Source organism: Octopus sinensis, unplaced genomic scaffold (genome assembly GCF_006345805.1).
Source record: "Octopus sinensis unplaced genomic scaffold, ASM634580v1 Contig14494, whole genome shotgun sequence".
NCBI lineage: Eukaryota > Metazoa > Mollusca > Cephalopoda > Octopoda > Octopodidae > Octopus > Octopus sinensis.
This window is the reverse complement of record NW_021833259.1, coordinates 9,655-28,008: the sequence shown is the minus strand read 5'-3', so window position 1 is coordinate 28,008 and position 18,354 is coordinate 9,655. Positions and strand designations below refer to the sequence as shown.

General features: G+C 44.2%; 1 long non-coding RNA gene and 1 pseudogene across 1 annotated transcript; both read right to left on the bottom strand.

Moving 5' to 3' along the window:
- Positions 1-1,878: 1,878 nt before the first annotated feature.
- On the bottom strand, positions 1,879-2,038 carry LOC115230113 (annotated as a pseudogene).
- A 1,267-nt stretch (positions 2,039-3,305) lies between these two features.
- On the bottom strand, positions 3,306-17,871 carry LOC118761509. The gene is made up of 4 exons (XR_004997435.1): positions 17,837-17,871; positions 10,500-10,502; positions 5,827-6,015; positions 3,306-3,341 (listed from the first exon to the last, which is right to left on the bottom strand). It is a non-coding gene; the product is annotated as an uncharacterized LOC118761509 (long non-coding RNA).
- Positions 17,872-18,354: the final 483 nt, after the last annotated feature.

Sequence of the window (18,354 nt, the reverse complement as noted above, 5' to 3'; positions counted from 1 at the left end):
TAGATTACCAATGAATATTATGGAAATCAAAAGAGGAAAGCGTTTATCCTTTGGTAAGTGAATGTAGCATGCTGGTACAGAAGGAATAGTAGAAAAGACATGATAATCTAGGGAGGTAATCCACTGGAAGCTATGTAGAAAGCTACTATTTGAACATGGTGAAAATGTATCGGAGTACTTAGAGGTGTATTGGGAACTATCCTGAAAGATGTGAAGAGATGGAGAGAGGAAATGAGTATAAAACCCAGATTCGTACGGCTCTAGAAAATAGTTTCATTAGGTACAGCTTAGGGACCTACTTTGGAGGCCTCTTTGCATCTGAGATTGCTTGTTGTAAATCGATGCTAAGATTATTTCTTTTCCAGCAGTCTAATTTTTGAGGGTGTATGAAAATAACAATTGTAACTGTAATCCAAACGAACTAAGGTGCTCAAGCGTGTGGAGTGGTGTGTGTGAGGGTGTGTGTGAGGGTGTATATGTGAATGGCAGCGTGTGGGTAGATATGTATGAGCGAGTCTGGGTGTATATATGTGTGTGTGTTCGTATGGAAATGTGTATCTGTGTTAGTATGCATATGGACGTGTGTTGTGTGTGGGATTAACGTGTGCGTGTTGTGTGTAGAATGTGATGTGTCCTTGTTCAGGTGGAGCCTGTACTTGTGTATGTATGTGCCAATGACCAAATAGTGTGCATGTGTATTGATTATGTATTGAGGGCGAAATTTGTCGGTGTGTATGCATACTGCGTGTGGTTATGTGCGTTGCGTGTTTGTGTATATGCATTGTCTGTATTCATGTGTTATGCGCCTGTCTGGGTGCAGTAGTGTGCATTATGGCGTGTGTACTGGGTGAAACAATGTGCGTGACTGCCTGTATAGTGGCATGTGTGGAGCTGATTAAAGATTGTGTGAGTGTATGCGGATAAAGGTATGTGGTGTGCGTCCTGAGAAGTGCTCGGTGGTAGTGTGACTGGAGGGGAAAGATGATTATGGTTGTGTGTGTTTAAAGCTGGTATATGGCTTACCGCCGGAACCCACACGTAACTGACAAAATGCTGCGTCGTTCGTGCAACCCGACTCTCGGGCCGATGGACACCGTCGATCGCCGCCGGCTCCGAATGGGCCTGGCACCCGCTCTGGGCAGCCCCGATCGAGGGGACTCTGAACCTAGCCAGGCGAATCGATCGCGTGTACGACCCTTGCGCCACAGCTCTCGACGACGGCGCGCCGCCGACGAGATTCGGCGTTGGGCTTCTCCCGGTTCACTCGCCGTTACTTAGAGAATCCCGGTTGGTTTCTTTTCCTCCGCTTAGCGATATGCTTAAGTTCGGCGGGTAATCGAGTCTGAGTCGAGGGCAGCGTGAAAAATAAAGAGTTCCCCGCTGCGAAGAGACGGCTGCTGCTCGTGCTGCAACCGGCGCACCGCTGTCGATCGGCACAAACGCTCGCACGAAGGAGATATTCCCACAGAGCGAACGCCGAAAGACGAGACGGCGGTGGCGGTGGCAGCGACGACGAAGGGCGGTGGCAGCGACGACGAAGGGCGGCGGTTGCTCGGAGGGACGTAGAGGACGTTGACGGGACGAGGGGCCTCGCCGTGTCGTCGTTGTTCCTACTACTGCTCCTACTCCTCTGCTTCCGCTCGTCGGCGGGTTCCCTCCGCGATTTGTCGTCATCGGCCGCGCGATTCGGGGCGGCGCGGCCGTCGCAACAGCGCTTCGCAACGATGACGGTCTGGCATTACGGGAGACGGACGATCGAGCGGCGGCGGCTCGCGCGCGAGATAATGCGGGCCTCGCGGTAAGCGCCGCATTTTCCTGCGACTCCCGACTCCCCGCCGCAGCCAACGGCCGCGGCGGACGGCGTTTTCGTGTCGTGACCGCCTCTCGACCAGACGGGGTCCCGGGACAATAGGATCCCGGGGCCGCAATGTGCGTTCGAGGTGTCGATGTTTCACTGAGTCCTGCAATTCGCATCAGTTCACGCGGATAGCCGTGCTATTCATCGACGGACGAGCCGAGTGATCCCCCGTCCACTCGGCGAAGGCGGGAGAAGGCGGGAGAAGGCGGGCGCAGGCCCGCCGCTATCGGCCGATACCTGCACTGGCCGCAGTTTGTCATCTTTCGGGAATTTACGAGACGGACCACGTCGCCGTATCGAACGCCTGTACCTCGCAACATCGGTCGCGGCTACGTCCACGCGTACGTGGGCGACACCGCGCGCTTAGATTCGTGCTTTCGATTTCACGCACGGTAGGGCGGCGGAGACGCGGGCGACCGGCGCAGGCCTGCCGCCACCTGGTGCTAGCCGCAGTTGTCATCTTTCGGGATTTCACGGGACGGACCACGTCGCCGTATACACCGCGTGTATCTCGTGAAGGCCTTCCGGCATCGGTCGCGGCTACGTCCACACGTACGCGGGCCATACCGCCAGCTTAGGTTCGTTCTTTCTATTTCGGGCACGGTCGCGTGGCGGAGCTGCTGGCGAAGGCAGCCCCTACTTATACTGGCCGCAGTTTGTCATCTTCCGGGAATTTACGAGACGGACCACGTCGCCGTATCGATTGCGTGCATCTCGCGACATCGGTCGCGGCTACGTCCACGCGTAAGTGGGCCACACCGCGAGCATAGGTTCGTTCTTTCGATTTCGGGCACGGTTGCGGCGCGGCAGCAACGGGCGACCGGCGCATGCCTGGCGCTTACGGCCCGCGGCGCGTGGACGAACGGGAAAAGCAAGGTGGCGTGAAGGCGGCGGCCACCCGCCGGGCTGACGGCGTCGCAGGCTGACGTCTCGGGCTTCCTACCGAACGGTCCCGGAGACATCCACCTGCCGACTGCAAGCCCTCAATATAGTCTTGACCCCCTTGGGGTGCGACGGTCACCTAGAGCGTGACTATCCAGCCGGGGCCGACTCGTAAGCTTACGGATCGAATTCTTTAACCTTACGAGTCGGACCACGTCGCTCTGTCTACCCGGTTCGTATCGCCACACACTTCCGGAGACTGACGGCATCGATCGCGCCTACGTCCACGTGTACGTGGCCATACCGCGCGCTTAGGTTCGTTCTTTCGATTTCGGGCACGGTAGCGCGGCGGAGCTGCGGGCGAAGGAGGGAGCATGCCTGGCGTAGGCAGCCCCTGCTTACACTGGCCGCAGTTTGTCATCTTTCGGGAATTTACGGGACGGACCACGTCGCCGTATCCAGCGCGTGCATCTCGTGACATCGGTCGCGGCTACATCCACGCATACGTGGGCGATGCCGCGCGCTTAGTTTCGGTCTTCCGATTTCGGGCTCGGTAGCGCGGCGGAGCAACGGGCGACCGGCGCAGGCCTGCCGCCGCTACCTCGTGCTAGCCGCAGTTGTCATCTTTCGGGATTTTACGGGACGGACCACGTCGCCGTATCGACCGCGTGCGTCTCGTGAACGACTTCCGGCATGGGTTGCGGCTACGTCCACGCGTACGTGGGCCATACCGCGAGCTTAGGTTCGTTCTTTCTATTTCGGGCACGGTAGTGCGGCAGAGGAACGGGCGACAGGCGAAGGCCTGACGCTAACGGCCCCGCAGCGCGTGGACGAACGGGGAAAGCAAGATGGCGTGAAGGCGGCGGCCACTCGCCGGGCTGACGGCGTCTTAGGCTGACGTCTCGGGCATCCTGCCGAACGATCCCGGAGACATCCACCTGCCGACTGCAAGCCTCAATATAGTCTTGACCCCCTTGGGGTGCGACGGTCACCTAGAGCGTGACTATCCAGCCGGGGCCGACCCGTCAGCTTACGGGTCTGATTCCTTTAACTTACGGGTCGGACCACGTCGCCATATTCACCCGTTTCACATCGCCACACACTCCAGGCGGCTGGCGGCATTGATCGCGCCTACGTCCACGTTCACGTGGGCGAGAGCGCGAGGTTCGCTTCAGCCTCACTAGATCGGGCACGGCAGAGCGGCGGAGCTCCGCGCGACTGGTGCAGGCCCGCCAATACCTGCACTGGCCGCTGTTTGTCATCTTTCGGGAACTTACGGGAAGGACCACGTTGCCCTATCGACCGCGTGTATCTCGTGACATCCTTCCGGCATCGGTCGCAACTACGTCCACGTGTACGTGGGTGACACTGTGAGCTTAGGTGCGTTCTTTCGATATCGGGCATAAAAAATCGCCGCTTCGTGCCTCGTCGATAACACACGGACACACACACTCATGGTCTTCGTCGTACTCAGACTTACCCCGGCAATCAACCGGCCGCATAACTTGGCGCACTCGTGCACTCGACCGAGAACTCTTGAAAGTAAAATCGCCGCTTCGTGCCTCGTCGATAACACACGGACACACACACTCGTGGTCTTCGTCGTACTCAGACTTACTCCCCGGCAATCAACCGGCCGCATAACTTGGCGCACTCGTGCACTCGACCGAGAACTCTTGAAAGTAAAATCGCCGCTTCGTGCCTCGTCGATAACACACGGACACACACACTCGTGGTCTTCGTCGTACTCAGACTTACTCCCCGGCAATCAACCGGCCGCATAACTTGGCGCACTCGTGCACTTGACCGAGAACTCTTGAAAGTAAAATCGCCGCTTCGTGCCTCGTCGATAACACACGGACACACACACTCGTGGTCTTCGTCGTACTCAGACTTACTCCCCGGCAATCAACCGGCCGCATAACTTGGCGCACTCGTGCACTTGACCGAGAACTCTTGAAAGTAAAATCGCCGCTTCGTGCCTCGTCGATAACACACGGACACACACACTCGTGGTCTTCGCCGTACTCAGCTCTGCTTTAGCTAGACAGTAGATAGGGACAGTGGGAATCTCTCGCCTTCGATCCGTCCACCTCCCCTTATGTACTGAAACTCTATAGAGTTTATTCCCAGTTTTTATGTGGGGCGGTCCCACATTCTCAAGGCCAATTCCCTATCTTGCGACAACCTTACATGCCAATCTAAAATGTTAAAATTCTTCCAGGAATTCAATCCATAGTAGAGAGGGATCTAAAAACATCAGCAAGGCGGGTACTTTTTTCATAAACAGAAAAAAAGGAAGTCAAATCCGGGTATATTTTTTTTTTTTTCAGTTCCTATCGATGCACGGCCCCCAAACCTTGCCACCTCCTCAAAAAAAAAAAAAAAAAAAAACTTGAGGGGCATCGCCCGGCCGGTCCGGCATCGGTCGCTCGCTCCAGCGCCATCCATTTTCGGGGCCGGTCGATTCGGCAGGTAAGTTGTTACACACTCCTGAGCGGATTCCGACTTCCCTGGCCACCGTCCTGCTGTCTATATCGACCGACACTCTTTCGGGGATCTAATGGGCGAAAAGTAGGGCACCTTAGCCGGACGTTCGGTTCATCCCACATCACCAGTTCTGCTTACCAAAAGTGGCCCACTTGGCACCTTGCATTCGTTGTCGCATAACGGCGGCCGCCTCCGATCGAGAGAGGAGCGGCCCGTTTCGCCCGTTCCGAGTTCGAGAGTAGATCGAGGCCGTCAACGTCCCCGGGGCCCCCAGTCGTTCGCCTTACCGGACGGAATTGCGTGTCGTTCTCCCGCTGGCGCCAGCTATCCTGAGGGAAACTTCGGAGGGAACCAGCTACTAGACGGCTCGATTGGTGTTTCGCCCCTACACCCGGTTCCGACGATCGATTTGCACGTCAGAGGCGCTTCGGACTTCCACCAGAGTTTCCTCTGGCTTCGTCCCGACCGGACATGGATCGCCATCTTTCGGGTCCCCGGCCGCCTGCTACACCTGAGTCGGAGCGGGAACGCCGGACGCGAACGTCGCGGCGAACGCGCGGACCCGACCCGGGAACAATGCTTCGAAGCGCCGTCACGCCGAAGCGAGACGGCGACGTCGTGTCACGTTCTCGCTTTCGCTGTGCCGTCGGAGTTCGCGAATTGAAAGGCTCCAACGACTCGCAGTCGACTGGGACTCCTTGGTCCGTGTTTCAAGACGGGTCGGGTAGGTTGCCGATGCTCGTCGCTGACCGGCGGCAGCGGGCGGATTTTCGGGCGAGGTGTCCCTCGACCGCAACGCGCGTCGCCCCCTTGCGAGGGATTAGCGCGGTCGCGGCGCGCGGGCGGCCGCGTCGCTCGCGGTCTCGGAAGCTGACAAATCGAGATCAATGTTATAATTTATGCGGTTTTAATCTCACAATTCGGATTCATAAAAGGACAGAAAGTGCATGAGGGCTTTACCGACAACAACAACAGCAACAACAAAAATAACTTCTATATGCACCATTGCGTTGGCCCTGAATGCGCATCAACAGTTTCCTATCTAGATTCAGTTCTCGTCTTATAAAAGGTATTAATTATCTGCTTCAGAAATATCACAAAATGTACACCACCCAACTAACTACCTGTAGGTAATCATTCATGCATGTTGGTGCGTGTGGAGTATTTCTCAGATAAATGACTGTAAGATATCGGTACGAAGACGGATATATATATATATATATATATATATATATATATATATATATATATATGCAAATATATCCATATGCATATACATATTATATAGGCGCAGGAGTGGCTGTGTGGTAAGTAGCATGGTTCCGGGTTCAGTCCCCACTGCGTGGCATCTGGGGAAAGTGTCTTCTGGGCCGACCAAAGCCTTGTGAGTGGATTTCGTAGACGGAAACTGAAAGAAGCCTGTCGTATATATATAATATATATATATATATATAAGTTATAAAATGAGATAGGGGTTGAAAATTCTACCCACCATGGGATAATATATATCCAATATACTGCCAGATAGGTACCCAACAAGATTAATACATAGATGTTAAAAATTGTCAAACAATCAGTTCATCTATTGTATTATATGGGTAAAGGTAATAATATTACCGTAAATTAATACTACAAAATTAGAGAATGGAGAAACACTTAAATCAATAAAACATCAACTATCCGATGATACCCAATCAATACTTTAATACACCATTACATTTGAGTAAAGGCATTATACAAAATGAGATATACAGTAATAGTAAAAAGATAAAGAGATATAAGTAAATAATTTCAAATATAATATGCAATTAAATCAAAACTTCCCCTTCTATTTTTTAATGCCTAAACTGGTATATTATGGCATTAAATTTATTAAGTAAATAAGAGATTTATTTATAATATATAAATTAATATATATTTTATATTTTATAATTTAGCGTACTTGGAATCATAACAAACTTACGATAAATCTAACAACCGTATGTTTACTATGCAACAAACCGGTGTTATAAATTTTAAGTTACCCATGAAATAATTATCTGACTTAGTAACATACTGATATTTAAAAATATATTTATATCTAAATTAAATATTTTATGAAATGCATGGGTGGTTCTTTTTCGTTATTTGAGGCACAGTTATAATTTTGAAGGACTAAATGGTAGCATAGTTGCTTCCCTTTTTGTTTATCTATGTGCTAGTTGTTGCTTGTGATTATGTATGTGTATAAGTGTATGTATATACATATAACTATGTGTGTATGTGCGATTGATCTGTAGATGCGTGTGTGAATATTGGCGTTCCTTGACTAACCAACCGTATAATTTTCTTTTGTGATTTAAATTTCAAACCAATAGCCAATCGAATTAATCTAAATTTTCTTTACCTAGTGGTCAGCATTTCAAATATAATATGCAATTAAATCAAAACTGACAGCTGTTTCGGCAGTGAGGGCAGTCATACCTCATTTAACCTCTAAGCCATAAAGGCAGGTATAAATGAGGCATTAACAAGGATGCCCCACGGCCTCTTCAGAGAATTAAATTAAATTTGTTATAATTGTGAAAAATATTATATAACCATATACATATAATATAAAAATATAAAAATGTAAAATATAAAAACTTATACATCATAATGCTACACTTATATAATATAATACTCATTACATAGGGAGATGAAAAATAATAATTAAAACCATGGTTCAGTTCATAAAATTCTAAAGCTATGAAAGTTAATAAAAATTACTATTAATATTAATAATAATAATAATAATAATAATAATAATAATAATAATAATAATAATAATAATAATAATAATAATAATAATAATAATAATAGATACAGTTAAGTTTGCACCAAGTCCATCCTTTCAAGATCGAAATAACTATGAGTTTAGAAATGCTGACCACTAGGTAAAGAAAATTTAGATTAATTCGATTGGCTATTGGTTTGAAATTTAAATCACAAAAGAAAATTATACGGTTGGTTAGTCAAGGAACGCCAATATTCACACACGCATCTACAGATCAATCGCACATACACACATAGTTATATGTATATACATACACTTATACACATACATAATCACAAGCAACAACTAGCACATAGATAAACAAAAAGGGAAGCAACTATGCTACCATTTAGTCCTACAAAATTATAACTGTGCCTCAAATAACGAAAAAGAACCACCCATGCATTTCATAAAATATTTAATTTAGATATAAATATATTTAAATATCAGTATGTTACTAAGTCAGATAATTATTTCATGGGTAACTTAAAATTTATAACACCGGTTTGTTGCATAGTAAACATACGGTTGTTAGATTTATCGTAAGTTTGTTATGATTCCAAGTACGCTAAATTATAAAATATAAAATATATATTAATTTATATATTATAAATAAATCTCTTATTTACTTAATAAATTTAATGCCATAATATACCAGTTTAGGCATTAAAAAATAGAAGGGGAAGTTTTGATTTAATTGCATATTATATTTGAAATGTTTTACTTATATCTCTTTATTTTTTACTATTACTGTATAACTCATTTTGTATAATGCCTTTACTCATATGTAATGGTGTATTAAAGTATTGATTGGGTATCATCGGATAGTTGATGTTTTATTGATTTAAGTATGTTTCTCCATTCTCTAATTTTGTAGTTTATATATATATATATATAATATATATATATATATATATACATATATATATATATATATATAATATATATATATATATATATATATATATATATATATATATATATATGTATGTATGTGTATGTATATGTTTGTTTGTCTGTGTTTGTCCCTCTAGCATTGCTTGACAACAGATGCTGGTGTGTTTAAGTTCCCGTCACTTAGCGGTTAGGCAAAAAGAGACCGATAGAATAAGTATTGGGCTTCCAAAGAATAAGTCCCAGGGTCTAGTTGTTCGACTAAAGGCGGTGCTCCAGCATGGCCGCAGTCAAATGACTGAAACAAGTAAAAGAGTAAAATAAAGAGTATATACTTATATATATATATATATATATATATATATATATATATATATATATATATATATATATATATATATATAATATATATATATATATATATATAGATACGGGTGCGGGCGTATCGGTGTTTCCTCCAGCACCGTTTCACCATCGGTGTTGTTATGTTTACATCCCCGTAACTTAGTGGCCCTGCGTAAGAAAATGATACAGTAAATACCAGGCTTACAACGAAAATAGACCTTGAGGGAGTTTAGTTCCCTTAAAAACTGGTCCAGGCGGCAGTCTAATGAATGAAACAGACAAAAAGAAATCTATCTGTCTGACTATGTATGTATGTATGTATGTATATATGTATATAAGTATGTATGTATATATGTATATATGTATGTATGTATGTATGTATGTAATCATCTATCTATCAATACATATATATATATAAACACACACATGCATGAATGCATGCATCCATGCATACATAAATATATATATTCATACATTCATACATACGAAGATACACACACATACATGTGCGTGTATATATGTATATATGCAAGTATTCATCTATCTCTTAATACACACATATACATATATACATGCATACCTACATTTATACATTCATACATATAAAGATACACTCACACAAACATATGCTTGCATGTATGTACGTTTGTACATATGTATGTATATATGTATGAACGTATATATGTGTGTGTGTATATATGTATGTATGTATATATGTAAGTGTGAAGGTGTATATAGATATTTACATGCTTACATTCATATACACATGCATAAAAACTTGTATGTATGAAAGTATGTATGTATATATGTGTGTGTATATATGTGTGTGTGTATATATGTGTGGTGTATATATGTGTGGGTGGGTGGGAATGGTAGGTTTTGATTTTCATATTCACATAAAACTTTTCTAATCAGATTAACGCATCTTGTGAAGAATCCAAACCGAACATTAGACTTCATTAGATTAAGTCTTGCGATTACTGTGTATGTGTGCTTGTGTGTGTGTGTGTGTGTGTGTGTGTGTGTATGTGTGTGTGTGTGTGTGGTGTGTGTGTGTGTTTGTGTGTGTGTGTGTGTGTGTGTGGTGTGTGTGTGTGTGTATGTGGTGTGTGTGTGTGTGTGTGGTGTGTGTGTGTGTGCGTCTGTGTATTTGTTGGTTGAACGAAATATTCTCACTCTTTTACACTTTACTCTTTTACTTGTTGCAGTCATTTGACTGCGGCCATGCTAGAGCACCGCCTTAGTCGAGCATATCGGCCCCGGGACTTATTCCTTGTAAGCCCTGTACTTATTCTATCGATCTCTTATTGCCGAACGGCTAAGTGACGGGGACGTAAACACACCAGCATCGGTTGTCAAGCGATGGTGGGGGGACAAACACTGACACACAAACATATACACACACATAATATATATATATACATATATACATATATTCGACAGGCTTCTTTCAGTTACCGTCTACCAACTCCACTCAAAAGTCATTGGTCGGCCCGAGGCTACAGCAGAAGACACATGCCCAAGATGCCGAGCAGTGGGACAGAACCCGGAACCATGTGGTTGGTAAGCAAGCTACTTACCACACAGCCACTCCTGAATATTAAAACAGCTTCCCAATAATAACAAAGAAAATTAAATAACAACATTAGTAAATAAATATATCATAATATACCCAGAAACAGGAATCATTTCACTTTACACGTGTCTCTCATTCATCAACATATTTTGCTAATTATTGTGTGACAATATCAAACCATCTCTTTCCAATAATTAAACCTGTCAGACAAGTTCACACCCGCTTTTACAGTTCCACCAATCGCATTGGTTCTTAAATTTACGATAAGATCTATGCCAGAGCTGGGTTGTTGTTCGCTCAATAAATACGTGGAATTCAGTTACAGGTCTTCAGCTTAAACCTCGCATCTCGATCTTTTGTTGAAGCCACACGAAGTATCACGAACGACCGACAACTGTCACCAGAATGGATTTCGCACAACTGCCCAGGAATATTTCGCAGCGTTATTCCATTTCTTCTCTCATAGCTTTTGGGGTTCTTCTCGTGCTGACGATCGTCAATCTTCATCAAGATTCAAGAATAGGAAAAATGGAAGAGAAATCAAAAACGGTAAGTCATGGATTTTGTGTTAATATATGTATGTCTTTATGTATTTAATATGCAAGTATGCGTGAATGTATGCATGTGTGTATGCGTGCATATGTATGCATCTACGTATGTATGTATGAATATATGGATGTATGTATGAATATATGGATGTATGTATTGATATGGATGTATGTACATACCGATGGATGGATGGATGGATGGATGTAAGGATGTATGCATGGACCATGTACATATGTTCCTATACAGCACACACACACGTACGATCCATCACACACGTATACACATAAAATAACACAGGCGCACACACCTAAACATACATACAACATACATACTATATATATACATATATATATATATATATATATATATATATATTATATATATATATATATATATATATATATATAATATTATATATTATATATATATATATATTAGTACGTTTAAATATTTGTTGTGCAAGATTTTTTATGTGAAGTCGTGTGTTGAAACAGATATTGTTATATTTCGGAATGGTCATATTGATATATTTGGTGTTATTTTGCTTCAGTGTTATTTATTTTTTACATTAATCTTAATCTTATTTCGGCCAGAGTTCTTTCGTCACACTCCTGTGACCGCATCAGTGGTCCTTTGATTCTTTCTTATTTGTGTCTCTCCTTACTAACCGTAAGCCTTTTGTATTTCTATTGTATGTCTTCATTTGCGCATGCTTATATCTCTATGTGCGTCTATGTTTATATAGTGTGTGTATGTGGGGGGATGCCTGTAATATTTCTATCTTCTGTTTATATACGTTCATGTAATTTGTATTTTGTTTTGTTGTTGTTGTTTTTGTTTATTCTTATTTTGTTCATGTGTTTACATCTACTTATTATTATCATTACATATGCTTGTATGTATGTGTATAACAACAATAGTAGTAATAACAATAATAATAAATCGAATTGAAAAAAATATATATATATACATATATATACACACACATATATATACATACATATATATATATACATTATATATATATATATATATATAGTTATTTATTTATTTTGTTTATTTATCTGTATGTATTTATTATGTTTCTGGAGCCTCTATCGTCACATGTTGTGGTGTGTGTTAGTGCTCCATTCTAGTTTTCTATTCAGGCTACGTTTATTTTCTATTATGTGTGTAGCTTCTGTAATTTATCTAATTGTTGCATCTGTTCTATGTGTGGACAATATTTTAATTTGTATGTTATTGATTGATCCCCCGTGTTTCTGTTCGGCGTGTGGTACAGAATCGATGAGCTTTTACCTTCCTTGAGTTGTCTCCAATGTCCATTTACCCGCTCTCCTATGCTTCTTGCCGTTTCCCCTACGTATGTCGTCTTGTTACTGCATCGTCCCTCTATACATCTTATACTATAGACTACATTCCTGGCTTTACAGTTTGTTTGTGGGCTAAATCTACATACAGTACAGTACTTATCCGTACTGGGGGTTCTACTAAAAAGATAGGTTCTACCAATTATAGATTTGATAGGGTTGCCTGGCTTTTCAACAACGTTAATTCTTAGCTTCAGTTTGTCTAGGGTCCTTCTAAAGCGGTACGCCAGTTCACCTCCAGGGGTGGTGTCAACGAACATGACACTCTGGTATTTATGGTTGGCCTTCCCTATTTTCTTTTTTGTCCTTTCTATAGTGTTCCATGACTTGTTCCTATAGAGTGGGCAAATCCCATTCCTATCATTACATAATATATTATCAAATTTCTTCATGGCTCCTTTGTATACTCTGATCCTTTCTTTTATGGATGTAACCTGAGAACTGCATGCGGTGAATGAAATATCATATGTGTTTCTTTAAACTGTAGGCTCGCACATGCGTGACACATTTCTCATTATTCTGACGAGGTCTGCCATCAAAATATTGAATTTGGCATTGTCCGCAATGGCTGAGTTCCGGTGGATCAAGTATTTTGAGGCCATAGGTTTGGCATAGTATGAATGAAGGATTTGGGTTTTATTATTCACAATTTCTAGCCAGAGTTCAGTGTCTAGCACTGGTAGTCTATGGTTGGGGTGTTTAGTGGGGTAGTCTATTGTAACCTTAATACTCTGGAGGATGGAGTTATGTATTTGCTGGATACTCTCCATAGTATTAGTTTCTATTTCTCTTTCAAGAGTACTCTTGTGGAGGTGCCTTTACCACTATGTTGATATCATCAACATAGCGAGAGTACATGTTTACGAGTATGGAGTTCTGTGTTAGGCGTTCTTTAAGCCTTCTGTCCCACCATACCATGGAAAGGTTAGCCACATCACCAGCGATACTAACGCCGATAGCTGCCCCCTCGTCCTAGGCATATATTTTATTATTAAACTTAAACGTGTGGCCTTTTAGGGTAACTCTTATACTAGCTCCTAGTGCATGTGCGATCATTTTCTTTGCCTGATGGACATTTGCGGGGCTCCGTATGGCTCTGGTCCATCCGCGCCATCTTTCTATATGTGTCTTCCTAGCCATAGACGTAATTGTGGGCGGTCTACCTCTTAAACATCTACTGGGGCAGAAACTACTAAGATTATGCTTATCTAAGTATACATTATTACATGTCAGTCTAAGTAGGAGGCCCAGTTCTTCTGTGTTGACATTACGGAACTCCACCTGGCTCTCGTTGATCATCTCCACGCACTTCTCCACCGCAAAATCTACGTCGATCGATGGGTATAGGGATACCACATCCATGCTACCCACCATACATCCTGTCAAGTCATAAGTGTTGTTACAGTCATTGATCCTGCTGAGGAGATCTTATGTGCTGTCACAAACATCAATTTTATATTTACCTGGAAACTTCGAATTATCAATCGCTGATAACCCAGCCTCGGCCTGTTTCATAATTTCAATCCCACGACTTCTGTCTGACAATGTTCCAGCGTATACTCGTCCTAAGCTCTTGACGGGCTCTTCCTTGACTGTTGGGATGCTTTCTTCAGATATTCGAAACTTAAATTCTTTCTGCACTCCCTTAACAAATGTCAGCCTACGCGACTTTTTTGCTCTAAATCGCATCCTTGACCACCTTACAAGTTCGTCTAATCTCAAGAGGGCATTCTGCATGATTTTTTCATCTGTAGCTAGAAGTGTCACGTCATCCATGAAGGCTTTCTTAGGCAATTGTACCTGGGCGATTTGTTCCGAAAAATCTACACCTTCCAAAATCAACTCCATGACTAAGATAAACCACGTGACAGATATCGTACAGCCAGCAGCAATGCCAACTTCCAATCGGTGCCAATTTGTTGTAAAATTTCCAGTCGTAAACCTCATTTCGAAACTGTCATAGTACATCCTCATTATTTTGATCACTTTGTCAGGAATGTGGAAGTGGTCCATGGCTGTTATTAGTAATTTGTGTAAATATGCAACTGTTCTCCTCGACAGAATTCCCATAAAGATCTTGCCTTGTAGGTATCCTTGATATGAGCATCCAATTCTTCTTTAGTGCACGATAAAGTGCCACTGTTCGGTTCAGTGAATAGCTTCTTAGTAAACCCGTACGGGTCCTTCAGAAACTGCCCCCGAGTCCTTTTACTGTCTTTTCGACGCTCACATCGGCGGATATGTCGTTGCACATAACGACATTTCCTCTTCAAATCGTTATACAGCAGCGCAAGGCCAGGTTTCTCATCTAGTGCAGCACATCTCCATCGCTTTCTTAAGTCGGACTTTTCCTTCCTCAACTGCTGCATTTTTCTGATCCTCTTGCTTGGTCCACACTTTCCTTTCTCTAGCCGGATATTCTCTTTATTCCAATAAATCTTTTTTATATATAGTATATTGAGCTTGATAATTTGCCCAGTTTCTCCACTGTAGAGCCTGTCATTTTATAAAGAGCCCGACAAACCTTGTTTTCAAACTCTTTATATTTCACTTTCTCATTAGCAGCAGGCCACAAAACCCTCGGTTTCCTCTGAGTATTATCCGATGCACCAGTTTCATGACTTGTAGTTTCATCACGCGAAAAGGTCTCTGCTGTAGCATTTATCGATCCGCTGTGGTTTGAGTCCGGGGATGATTTGCCACGTGTTTTACGATCTGACGATCCACACTGCTCTGTCCTCTTCTCACAAGTCTTTCCCTGATGTATCTTCAAGCTTCTCACAGTTGCAAAGGTTCTACAGCACAGCTTGCATCCAAAGTTGTTTGCATTTCGTTCGCTGTTCGAATGAATAACCGCACTCATTTCCAAGGTCATTTCCGTGCTGACTGGGTTTGATTGATTCTCGATTCTCCCCTCTCGGTCGATCGTGGGGCTGTCATATCCATTCATATCTGTTACAATATATTACAAAGGCGAGGATCGTAAGTCTGCAGCCTCCACCAGTCTTTCCTGGTGTCGATAGTCTTTCCTATTGTCCGCTCGTCTTTCCGAGCAGTCCTCTTGTCTTTCCAAGATGCCTAACCGTCTTTCCGGTTTGTCAGTGGTTCCCTACCACAAGGTCTTAGATGTCTTGCAAACAACTTGCACATGCAAGTGCTACCAGTTAAAAGCTCCGTATACCGGAAGCTAGCAAGTGTATGGGGTCATCAGGAGAGATTGCGCGCCGTTTCGGGGCCTACCTCTCGACGGCATCAATGCGCACCGGCCCGCCTCACTGATATGAGGCCTCTTGCTAGATCAGCTGGTTATGAAGAACTCAATATACTTTTAGCCATCGCTCATCGTCTCTTTTTAACCAAATCCAGTGGCTAGCCTTCTCCACTGTAGATTGGATATCAGTCATGATGGTATTGACTTTACGATGAGTTAGGCCTAGCGATAACAATAGTCGTCTCACGCTGTGTCCAACAAACCCTCTACATCCAATTTCTTTATTAGCCACATGGGCCCAAACATAGAGGGGGACAATACAGCCTGATTGGGGTCAGACACTCAATGATTATATGACTTTTAAAATTTTACAAAATATAATGAAATCGAATGAAATCGAATGAGATACAAAAAGGACGAAATACACACATGAGATGAAGCAGAGAGATGGCTTACGCTCCGACCCCACGAGCCCCATTCTCCTACTGAAACATTTGTATGCAGACTTATGACATGTTCATGAGGAATCTTTCATTCCCAGCACCCTCGCAACATGCAACCATCTTTCTTTGAACATTTTCTTTGACAGGCATCTTCTTTCCAGCCTCACTTCCTTTTAAGGAGGAAGATAAAATATCTCACAACCCGAGACCGGAGATGAGGTTGCCTGTCGCCAAACCTTTCATTCGCGACTTCCATACCACCTCTTTCGCTATTGCTACTACTGCGAGAAAACATTGCTTATCTTCTTTCGTGAGGAAATCCGGCGGGTCAGTTTTTACAATTGACTCAGACGACAGCTGTACTCTTCCCGAACCTGACAGCAGATGTTCTGCAGAAACCCACACTTCAGACACTCCCGAACACTGAACAATAGCGTGCAGGCCAGTTTCCCTATCCCGTCCGCATCTTGGACAGTCGGCAGTGGTGGTTCGACCGTGTCCTGCGAGCTTATCCCGAACGGGTAAGGCTCCTCGGTAACATTGCCAGGCCAGGGATTTTTGGAAATTATCCAAACACCCCGGCCCAAACGTCCTTCGGAACAGACTGTCTAACTAGTTATCTCCGAGACTTAGGGTTTCCTCTAGGGTATTGTCGTTCCCAGCCTCTACCAACCTGCTATAGAAAAATGTGGTGGTACCAAAACCGCTAGCATTACCCGAGCGATGGAACTGTAGGAGTGCTTTACGGCACTCCGTAAACCATGTACCCAACCTCGTTCTACGAAAGAACCAGCTTTCTTGTCCACTAAAACTTGTGAACCTGGGAAACATCCGTTTCGCGAGCGGAGACCACACCTGTTAACCATTCAGGAGTAGCCAGAGATACCTGAACCTCAGCGCATGTTTGCACATCAACAGCCAAGGCATCCCCAGTCCCCCATTCAACGGCTTTTGGCAGCTGATAGAACGCCTCACTAGAGGAGTGGTGCCCTTCCACAAAAAGCGGAAGATCTGCTTCTCAACCACGAACCGGGACAGGGCACGACGGTTAGGCGGTAAATGATGACCGATGCGATAAACACATTGGCCACCTCCGCCCTACCTTTCAAAGATAGCCACCGCCAAGACCAGGTCTTGACTATGCAGGTCACCTTGCTCAATACCTCTGCCCAGTTCTTTTCTACCTGGAGGTATGGTCTAAACCATACCCCTAGCAGCTTAACCGGGGCCTCCGTCCAACGTCCCACGACGCTATCCAAAGGCATCGACTTGCCCCTCCAGGTGCCGAGTTGCAAGCCGACTGACTTTTCCCGGTTAATCTTTGCTCCTGCCACCGTCTCGTAAACCTTAATTGTTTCACGTACCCTCTGTAGGTGTTCCATCTTGGTTACAAGAATGGTGATGTCATCCGCATATGCTGAAACCGACTCTCCAACAGCCGACCCCTCGGGATGCCGCTCAACTTTTGCAGTAACGGCTCTAGGGCCATCACATACAAAAGTGGCGAAAGCGGACATCCTTGGCGAACCGAGCGCTTCATAGAGAACGACCTAGAAAGAAATCCGTTCACCCGAACGATCGAATCGATGTTGTCGTATAATTGGATTATCCACCTAAAGAAGCCAAGACCCAGCCCGAACTGTGCTAACACGGACACCAGGTATCGTTAGTCAACCCTACCGAATGCTTTTGACTGGTCTAAATGGACCAAAATCACTACCAGAATCACTACCAAACCCTTCTAAGGTATAGCGTATAAGATGGAGATTGTCCTGAATGCTTCTGCCGGGGACGGCACAGGTTTTGCCTTGCCGATCAGAGTATTCGCGACCTGCCCCAATCTTTTTGCTAGTACCTTGGCCAAAATCTTCACCTCTGCGTTTAACAGAGTGATGGGCCTAAAGTTGTCTATCTTATCTCCCTTGTTTGGGTCCTTCCTGAC